Genomic DNA, 9,746 nt, shown 5'->3' with positions numbered 1-9,746 from the left:
GTCTGTGAGGACGACACGACAAAAAGGTGTGGTCCCTTCATACCGATGCAGCAAACGTGGAGGATTTTCTCAGCCCTCAAAATCGAACGGCGCCTTGGCGATATATCAACGTTAATTCCATCCGTCATAATAAATTTATTTTCGAAATGTAGCGCAAGCGTTGATATTCTGGGCGTTTACACACTGTTCGCGTAGTTAAACAAAGCACTACCATGTACCCTCCCCCCTCTATAGGCCTTTAAATGGGCACACGTGACTCTGGAGTAAATGTAAACGCCATACTGCATAGCTCGGAACATACAATGCACTACCATAACCCCCCTCCCACCCCCCCACGTGACTCTGGAAGGGGCACACGTGACTCTGGAATAAATGTAAACGCCATACTGCATAGCTTGGCGCATACAACGCACTACCATACCCCCCCCCCCCTCCCTCTTCAGGCCATTGCAGGGACACATGTGACTCGGGAATGAATGTAAACACTATGCCGCATAGCTGAGATCATAAGACGTTATGTAACCCAGGATAGGACAAAAATGTGTTCCACACGGTTCATGCTTTTCGCACTTCATTACGTGCGAGAAGGAAATACCTGCTTCATACTTGCTCTGCCGCTTTCCCGCATAGCTTCTGAAAAATTTTCCAGCCAGTGGTACTAAAGGGGCCGCTGTGAACAAATGCGAGGAGCGCTCGCCAGAAAGCGACAAGCAGGACGAAATACAAACAGCTACTGGCGACATGCAAGCAAGTAAACCGCGTCCTCCAAGACCTAGAGGTTCAAATATAGTTGAGTTGGGTTACTAGTGCCTACTTCTAAAAATGTTAATTAAAACACGGTCCTGAAGGTGGTTAACATATTTGCTAAATTACGTACTACTGTGCCAAATGTACTACAGCTCCTGCAGCCAGACAGAAGGAACTCGGAATCTTGGTCGTCGGCTATTCAATCAAAGAGAATACTAATAGGATACACGAAACACCGGAACACTACGTATCCGTGGAGCCGCCCAGTGAAATCTTAGGTGCAATGTAGCAAAAGCGTTTCGCGCTCCAGGAACTGTTAGCAAAATGTTAGGAAGCGACTGACTCTCGTGGGCCGCCAGAATGCCAAGTAGTGAAACAGTTGTTAGGTGTTCCCTTTCGCAATTTCGGGACAGTAAGTTTAAGCTCATTATCAGAAGTGTACAGGCGCCCGCAGAATGCCACTCACGCAGGCTGGCGGGGAAAAGCAGCCGAGATCACCGTGCGCGGAGTCCCGCGGGACCTCTCCACTGCGCTGTGCCCGCAGAAGCACTGCCAGCACATTGGCAGTGGTGGTGGTGGTGAGAGAGGCGGTGCACGGCCCTGCTGAGAACGCCTTCCGCATAGGGGAATACGCGGGACGCACAACACAGACGACGCTGTCCACGTATGCCGGGAAGCCCAGCCTGGGCCGTTGGCTGCATCAGACAGATTCATAAACGACGTCCACGAAGGGATTTCCGAAGAGAAATGCAATGCAGTGTCGGGTTACCCAACACTCTTGTGCCAAGAACAGATTAGTCACAAATTACCCACCGAAAGAAAAGGAGGTATACAATCACATTTTCATTTGTGAGCAATATCCCGATAAACTAAATATTAACACTGAAATTTAGAGGCAAGAATAACGATTAAAACTGGTACACAATCCTTAACCGCACTAGGCGGATTCGGGCGCGCACGACACCTTAATGTGGGCGTAGAAAAAAGGGCGGTACTAATCTGTGGCCTTGGCCGTAGCACGTGCAGCGGAGTGCCTAGGTTTACCACACTCGAAACAAGAATCAGGAGAACCTACCCTAACTGATCAGATTTTTGTTGTAAATCCGGCACCAGGAACAAAAAATTAATGCTGCCACTATATCGCAAATGAGTTTCATCATGAATTTTAAATCACTGTTCTCCACTGGGAGCCGTCGCTTTTTACATCCTTTGGAGTTGAACTCTCATGGGTGGTTGCTTAACTTATTGGTTCTCCGATTATGACTGATTAATTTTAACAGTCATCTTTTTTTCTTCCAGATAATTATTGGAAAGTACTCCTCTTCGGCAATATTTCTTGGCCATGTCAAGGAGTCCATGCCCAAAATTTAGGATGTCAGAGTGGTAGGCGCTGTAAACTGTTTTCTGCTACTTTTCATTGGTACTTCCGATTTTGTTCTGCTCCACACATTCCTAGTCCTGTTCTCTAACGGCATGAACAGCGCTGCCTATATTTTTCCACCCGTTCAAACGTCAACGGCACCTCAGTGATTTTTCTCTATGGTGTCCACAACTCACTCCTGCTTTACCACTAGCCCCCTCATCGGTTATTCATCGGTATGCATGTCGGCGGCATCCAGCATCACATTAAGCTGAACACAGGAAGATATGGATCTCCAAAAATGTGCCGCATGCTCTTCCCACAAGCACTCCGAGAGAGACGATCAGAGCGTTCGTTGATGGGCACAAATAGGAGTGCAGGAGTTGTCTCGCGGATATGGAAGTATTGCTGCACAGACTACGCACACATGCAGAAATTCACGGTTAAAAAGACTGGCCCCCGAATCGCCCCGCAATTTCGAGTAGGTTGACCTGGATCCTCCGTGCTCCAGGCTAGCCTTTAACGGTCGAAACGTCGTAACATTAGTTGCACTGGCAGTTCCGTGTCCATCAGAGATTTTGGTTCCCAATACCAAAACGTGTACTTTCTGCGAGCGTGGCTAATCGGGCAAGTTGGCAGTTCATGACTGCTAAGAATACAACACTACGCAACTTTAAGACACGGAGCAAGGGGAGACGCAACACCACAGCGCTGAGCGTGACTTCTGACTTACAGGAGGAAGACTGATAACCTTGTGCTAACAGCGTCCTTCCGCCACGTGTCCACACAACTACGTTTCACGAGTCGTTGTTCGCGCGCACAGCTCTTGACTGGAAGGGCCTTCCCAACTGTCTGGCGCTCGTCGTTCATGCTGCCTCATCATAACCGTGCATACTTCCAGCCTATCACAACTTATTGCTGTCCACGCACCCAGCTCTCATGTGAAGTAATAAACGAACTAAGTGCTAACGATGCCTCTGAGCAACACCACACATGAGAGGTTCATAATTTCAAGACGCTAAGGCACCTTCACAGAAGCACTCTAAAAAACTATTTCACCAAAAAATACGGGACATACCAGGGAAAATTAACCGCGGTTTTCTGGAAGAACGTGCGTACTACACAAGAGTGAAAACAAACTCTGAGATTGCCTTAATCTAATCTATAGTTCTGATCGATTTTTCGGTGTTGTTTGAGCAGTGCGATAGTTAAGAACGATTCGCTGGCTTTTAAGTTCTGGCTTCAGGAAAGGAGTAAATCCTTAAAGAAACAAATAGGTGGAGTTTTTGCAACAAGGAACACTTTGAGACACACTGTTTTTAATGGAGTTAGATAAAAGCCCTCTTAACAAAACTGCCACACCTAAGCAGAGCTGCTGTACGTGCTCTAAAGTAACAATCAATGGAAGTACAATAGCTGCCCCGATGGGCCTAGGAGTTTGCCGCATTGGCAAATTCGAAATGTTAGGGGTTCAGTTATTGACTAATTACCTTAATTTTCTTTTAGCGCAACTCCTTTTCTTTGGTTTGGTTTATGGCGTTTAACGTCCACCAAAACTCTGGCTATGAAGGACACCGTAGTGAAGGGCTCCGGAAATTTCGACCACCTGGGGTTCTTTAATCTGCACTGACATCGCACAGCACAATTCCATATGCTAATGGCATTTTATACTCTAATGGTGGGTCGCCTCTTTGTAATCACCAGTTTTCTAATCTTTAAAGGAATATAAAATCCGTGGAACCACGCGTGACGTAGGGGAATTTTGGACCAATGCGGATTTTTCACTGGGCTTTCTGCAAAACGGGACCCTTAGAGCTGTCGCTTTTAAAAGCGCGCAAATTCCAAAACTCCAGCGCCAAAGCACCACAACGGTACGGGCTCTAAAAACTGAATTCCTTAAAAGAGAAGAGTTGCCCCCGATGGGCCTGGGGGCTTGCCGTGGCAGCAAGATATGCGCCACCAACTGCTGAACGTCGTGTAAAGCGAGCGACAGTCATTTCTAAAGCAAGAAAGCTGTGAACATCAGCCCACATTCCTCTAAACATAAGGACTGTAGTTGCCTTCAGGAAGGAAGTTTTAATGGGCAACGCTTGCTCAGGCGCTCTTTTGTGTGTGTGTGTGTGTGTGTGTGTGTGAGAGAGTGTGTGAGTGTGTGAGTGTGTGAGTGTGTGTGTGTGTGTGTGAGTGTGTGAGTGTGAGTGTGTGTGTGTGTGTGTGCGCGCGCGTGCGTGTGCGTGTGCGTGTGTGTGTGTGTGTGTGTGTGAGAGAGAGAGAGAGCACGCGCGCTCGTGTGAATCCTCCACGCTGCCGGGAAATGTATCAACCAGTAACTGGCCTTCACCCATCCAGGCACCCGCACTTTCTCACCTCCACTGGCACCCATCAGAAGCTCCACCCACACTCTCAACCCCTCTAGGAGCATCCATCAGAATACTATGCAGCAAGGGAACGAAAAAGCGAAGGCGAGTTCAAGCCTGCACCCTTCACCCACGCAGCCACTTTGCTGCCTTTAAAATATAGGACCAACCAGAAGCACTCGGTGCATAACCACAATATGCAAAGGCGAAAAAAACTTTTGAGGCGACATTGGAGGCGATTATTCTAAGGGCGAAAATGAAATAATTAAATTTGATACAATGCTGCTAGAACAGGTTTGTCAGCTCGCATTGCACCACCACCCATCGAACCCCTTTGCACGAAATTCTATTTTGCTAACTTCTTTAAGCTATTCCTAGTGCCTCGGAGGCCAGACTTACTGAGTGACTGCTAATTGTAATAACGAAGCTAAAAATGAGATCGTGACCAAAATATCACGAGAGAGCGAGAGATTTTTGATTCTGGTTTCTTTGCAAGAACTCACCGGAGAAGCCTTGGATGCCGAAGCACTGCGGTGGTCGATGTGTGGTCGGCTGACGGCTCTGCTAGGCTGGGCGTTCTCCCGGACACGCACCATCTGTAGACAGCGACGTGCAGCTCGGTAGCAGCGGCCGGCACCACCTCCCTGCTCTCCGCGTTTGCTGTCGCAGATCCGATCGGAGACGACTAGGCCCCGATGAGGCTCGGGGACCGTTGGCAACTCAGGTGGACCCTTCGCAGAGTCCAGGCTACAGCCGCAGCTCCCAAGGCAGGAGCCCAGTCCTCGCTTGGCGCCGCTACGCCAACAAGGAGGAGTCGCGAAATGCGGTGATATAAAAGACGCTCCGAGGGAAGGACCAGGCGGAGCGGTCTTCAAAGAGGTACTGCGCATGGCTGCTCGTCAAGGAAGAATGAACGCTCAGCGCAGTGTCCACGTTCGAATCGGCGATTGCTGAACGAGGAAGCTGGAACACATGCGCACGAGCGATTGTAATTGCTGTCCTGCCTCCTCTTCTTCGTGGCGCTGGCGCAAGATGCAGGAGTGCCAATTCTTAGCGGCGCTCAAGCGATCCCGGTGCTATTAAAGTGACGTGCCTCCGGTACAAAACGTAGTGTAAAACAGTGAACGTTGTGAGCACGGATGCATTTATTCTACGTCGAACAGTTACAAACAAAAGGCTTCAAATACAGACGGCAGCGTCTCCGCTCGCGGCTGAAGGCTCTCTCCCCGACTCGGCACTTCGAGAGGGAACGCGCGGAGACAGTCAGGGTTGCCAGGCCACTTATGAGTTTGGCTGTTCTAGGCGGTGAGTGGCTTGCACCTCACATCCCACCCCGCCTGCAAGTCCAAGTCCTCTTGGACAGGAACATTAGTCTACTTTGGCAAAGTCGTAGTCAAGCAGTCGCCTGGGTGGTGCACGGTGACGCTGAGGTCGCTGACTCGCTGAACCAGTTGGCTGATCCGGCTCATTGGTCATAGGTGGCATTTGCTCGGCATTGTCTTCATCAGGACTCGGGATAGGTTGCACGGCTTCGCATGTGGGCTCCACTAGCACTGGGTCAAAGTACGGAGGGTGGTACAGTTTCATTTGACTTATGTGCACTGTACGCGTATCTGGTGAGGATGTGGCGGAGTTCGTTATGCGCCGAACGTCGTAGGTGACGGGCGTCCTTTTCCGTGTCACCTGGTAGAGTCCCTTGAACTTTGGCGCGAGCTTTTCAGTTCCGCCAAGTACTGGCTCTTGTCTTCGCACCCAGACAAAGTCTCCGACGTCAAATGAGGCGCTGCGGTGGGTGCGGTCGTAGATTATCTTGCGGTTCCTTTGAGCTTCCTGGGAGTTGCTCGCAGCCTCGCTGCGAAGGTCTGGCAAGTTCATAAGCCTGTCACGAATGTCGGCGGCTTGCGTTGTGCGGACTTTCTGATATGGGAGTTTCGGCAAAAATCCAAACAGAAGCTCGAATGGCGAAAATCCTGTACTTCTGTGGCGGGTTACATTGACAGCGAAAGCTGCTTCATCGAGTTTGGGGACCCACAGTGACTGATCATTGTTGCACAGTTTTCGGAGGACGGTCACAAGTGTGGCATTGGCACGTTCCACCAGTCCGTTGCTAGCTGCTCTGTAAGCTACTGCGAAGTGTATGTTCACACCATGCATATGCATGAAGTTTTCGAACAGGTGTGATTCAAATGACTTGGCATGGTCACAGAAACAATGGTCAGGAGCACCGAACCTGTAAAACATTGAGTGGAGATGTTTCAAGGCATCTTTTGTAGAGGTTGTAGGCACAGCAGTTTCATTGTGGAAGTGTCCCAGTATAGGTGCTGTTGTAAGTGCGGCACGAAGGGCTTCAAAGGCTTGTTGACACTCAACTGTCCACTCGAAGTCAGCCTTTCGGATGACAGCTTGCAGAGGTGCGGCAACTTTCGAGAAGTTCGGGATGAAGCGGCTCTTTTTGTCTTTCTGCGTCACGACAATGGCAGGAAATCCCCAAGGTCTAGATGAAGAACGGATGATGTCATTTTGAAGAAGAGATGCTGTTTGGGTTTCGAGGAACTTCCGATCACTGGCTGTGTAGCGGTATGGTTGCCGTCCATAAGGCTTTGCATCCGGCAGTAAGTTGATCTCGTGCTCGATGCCTTCATAAAGGCCAATGTCATCAGGACTGGTAGCGAAGAGACGTGAGTGGCGGTGCACTATTTGCTTCACTGCTGGCTGTTCTTCGGGCTTGAGTTGGGTCCCGATGATGATATCAGGGAAACTGTTGGGCGTGGATGAACATGGCTCAGAAGGAAATACGCTGCATGAGGCTGGCTGGGCTGGGCTCTTGTAGTCTGCTGGCTGAGTTTGAGACTGGGCTGCCTTGTTGAGCTTGCTCCACACGGGCTCGTGTTCGTCTGGTTCAAAATCCACTTGTAGGGGTTCGCTGGTGGTATGCGGTGGGTCAAAGCGAGACAAAGTTGATGTTTTAAGTATCACTGCATTGGACATCCGCGGTAACAGTTCCTCTTTGCACAGCACGACAGTGTTTGTAGAGGGCTGGCAGATAACAGGAAGGTGTGGTGGTCTGAAATGAAGTTCCGCTTGAGCAGCATAAAACCAGTCCTCTCCCAGAATAAGGGGAAGGGCATTTCTCTGAAGGACTGCTGCTTCCACAATTGCAGAGAGGGGGGCCTACGCTGATTTGCAAGAAGACAGATCCCTGAGGCGCGACGGAGGCTCCTCCTACGACGAGAAGGGGTGGCTTTGTCCACGGCTCTATGCTGAGGTTTTCAGCTAGGCTGGCAGCGAGGATAGTGACGTTGGAACCACTGTCTGGGAAGGCATTGATCTCTCCAAGGCCCTTGACGTGAGCAGTGATAACCGCACACCTGAGCATGGATCCAAGCAAATGGTCCTCAGTGCGGCCAACACAAGCTGTTGGCGTTTTAGGGATTGTTTGCGTCTTGTCTCGGGAGGGCTGTCCTTTCTCAGTGCAGTTGCTAGCCAGATGGCCCTTTTTCTTGCAGCTATAACATACTGCTTCGCTTAGGTCTTGCCCTCGTCTGTAGGCAGGTGCACCATACTTGGAAGAGATTGCCTCGTACCGATGTTCTTGGTTAGCAGGTGGCAGGTTGGATATTCTTGAGGGCGGCAGCCTTCCACGGTTTGGTTGCTGGTAGGTGCTATTTATAGGTCGGGAAGGCTGGCGGATGTCTGCAGTGCTCTCGGTCGTAGCTGTAGCACTGGAGGTGATAGGATGCGGCTGTCGACTTGAAATTGGCGCGGATGGCTTTGACAGTCTAGTCATGCGGGAGTGGTCCATGGCACGATCAACTTCTGAAGCGATGCTGACGAAATCCTGGACAGTCTTCGGGCGTTGAACGACGATCGCTGTAGCCACTTGCTCATCACGGATGCCCTGAATTAAATATTCGATGCGCTCTTTGTCAGTCAATGAAAGTGGGCACCTTCCAATTATCTTGAGCTTGGCGAGAGTATAGGTAACCAGGCTCTCACCGGGGCTTTGCTCACGCGCACCGACAAGTTCCTGCCACTGTATAAGCGACAGTCGCTCGCCGAACTGCGCTATAAGCGCTTCCTTCCACTCTGACCAAGTTTTTAGCTGGTGGCCAGTGATTTCCTTCCAGTCAGCGGCTGGGCCACGAAGTTTTGAGAGGGCGATGGCTAGCAGGGTAGCGGGTTCCCAAGAGGCAAGCTGTTGGGTGCGCTCGAGATCGTCTATCCATCGGGTTACGGATAACCCTCCGTCGCCACTGAACGTCGGAAGCGTTGATGACAAGTCCGGCAAAGTTGTTACGTGCACTGCTCTCGTAGAGGCTTGTGACAGTGACAAAGCTAGTTGATTTTGAAGGTAGGCGGTCAAAATCTGCATATTCTGTACGGGGTCGGCGCTGAACACTGGCATAGGCTGGAAAAACTGGTCACCTTGAGTTGGAGCGGGCTGCGTCTCGGTGACTGATCCAGTTGTTTCCGGTAGCAGGACTCGTTTTGCGGCAGTGTCAGCAAGGATGCGAGAAATAAGTTCGTCCTTGGAACCAGTATTGTCCAAATTACGTTGCGATAGTTCATCTCGCAAGAAGTCCATTCTAAAACCAGCGAGGTCCGAGGCGGTGGCTTCCTCCCAGTTTATGAGCGGCATGGCGGCGGCGGCGGCGGTGAGACGGGCGTTGGGCTTTGGCTGCTGGTGCTCGACACACGTTGACTCTGGCTTTCGGTGAAGTGGCTTGCGGCTTCGAATGGGCGGGCTACACCGAGGTTCGGGACGTCGACTGCGCCATATGTGAGCACGGATGCATTTATTCTACGTCGAACAGTTACAAACAAAAGGCTTCAAATACAGACGGCAGCGTCTCCGCTCGCGGCTGAAGGCTCTCTCCCCGACTCGGCACTTCGAGAGGGAACGCGCGGAGACAGTCAGGGTTGCCAGGCCACTTATGAGTTTGGCTGTTCTAGGCGGTGAGTGGCTTGCACCTCACAACGTAATTTTTTTTTATGGTTACAAACTCCAATTCCGGCCTGTTCCTGAAGGTGGCATCGTGCACGTAATAATAGCCCCTCAAAAAGTCGTCCCATGAGCTTATACTCGAAGAAATCGTGCATTTTGCATGTTATTTTTGTCCCTGAAAATATATTGTTGTTGTGCCCTCAATGAATTGCACATACCTAAGACAGTAGATTGTTCCGAACAGGGAACACTTAAAGAATAATACTTGCGAGCAGAGTAAGGAAGAAGAAGAATCCCCAAAAAAATAACAATAAAAAAATTCAGGGGGCCACTTTGG

At 50.3% G+C, this 9,746-nt stretch overlaps 1 pseudogene; it reads right to left on the bottom strand.

The window, feature by feature from the left end:
• Window positions 1-1,177: 1,177 nt before the first annotated feature.
• On the bottom strand, window positions 1,178-5,354 carry LOC149356507 (uncharacterized; annotated as a pseudogene).
• Between the last annotated feature and the right edge of the window lie 4,392 nt (window positions 5,355-9,746).

Source organism: Amblyomma mixtum, chromosome 3, assembly GCF_055824585.1.
Source record: "Amblyomma mixtum isolate Tamu chromosome 3, ASM5582458v1, whole genome shotgun sequence".
Taxonomy (NCBI): Eukaryota; Metazoa; Arthropoda; class Arachnida; order Ixodida; family Ixodidae; genus Amblyomma; species Amblyomma mixtum.
This window is presented reverse-complemented; position numbering and strand designations above follow the sequence as displayed.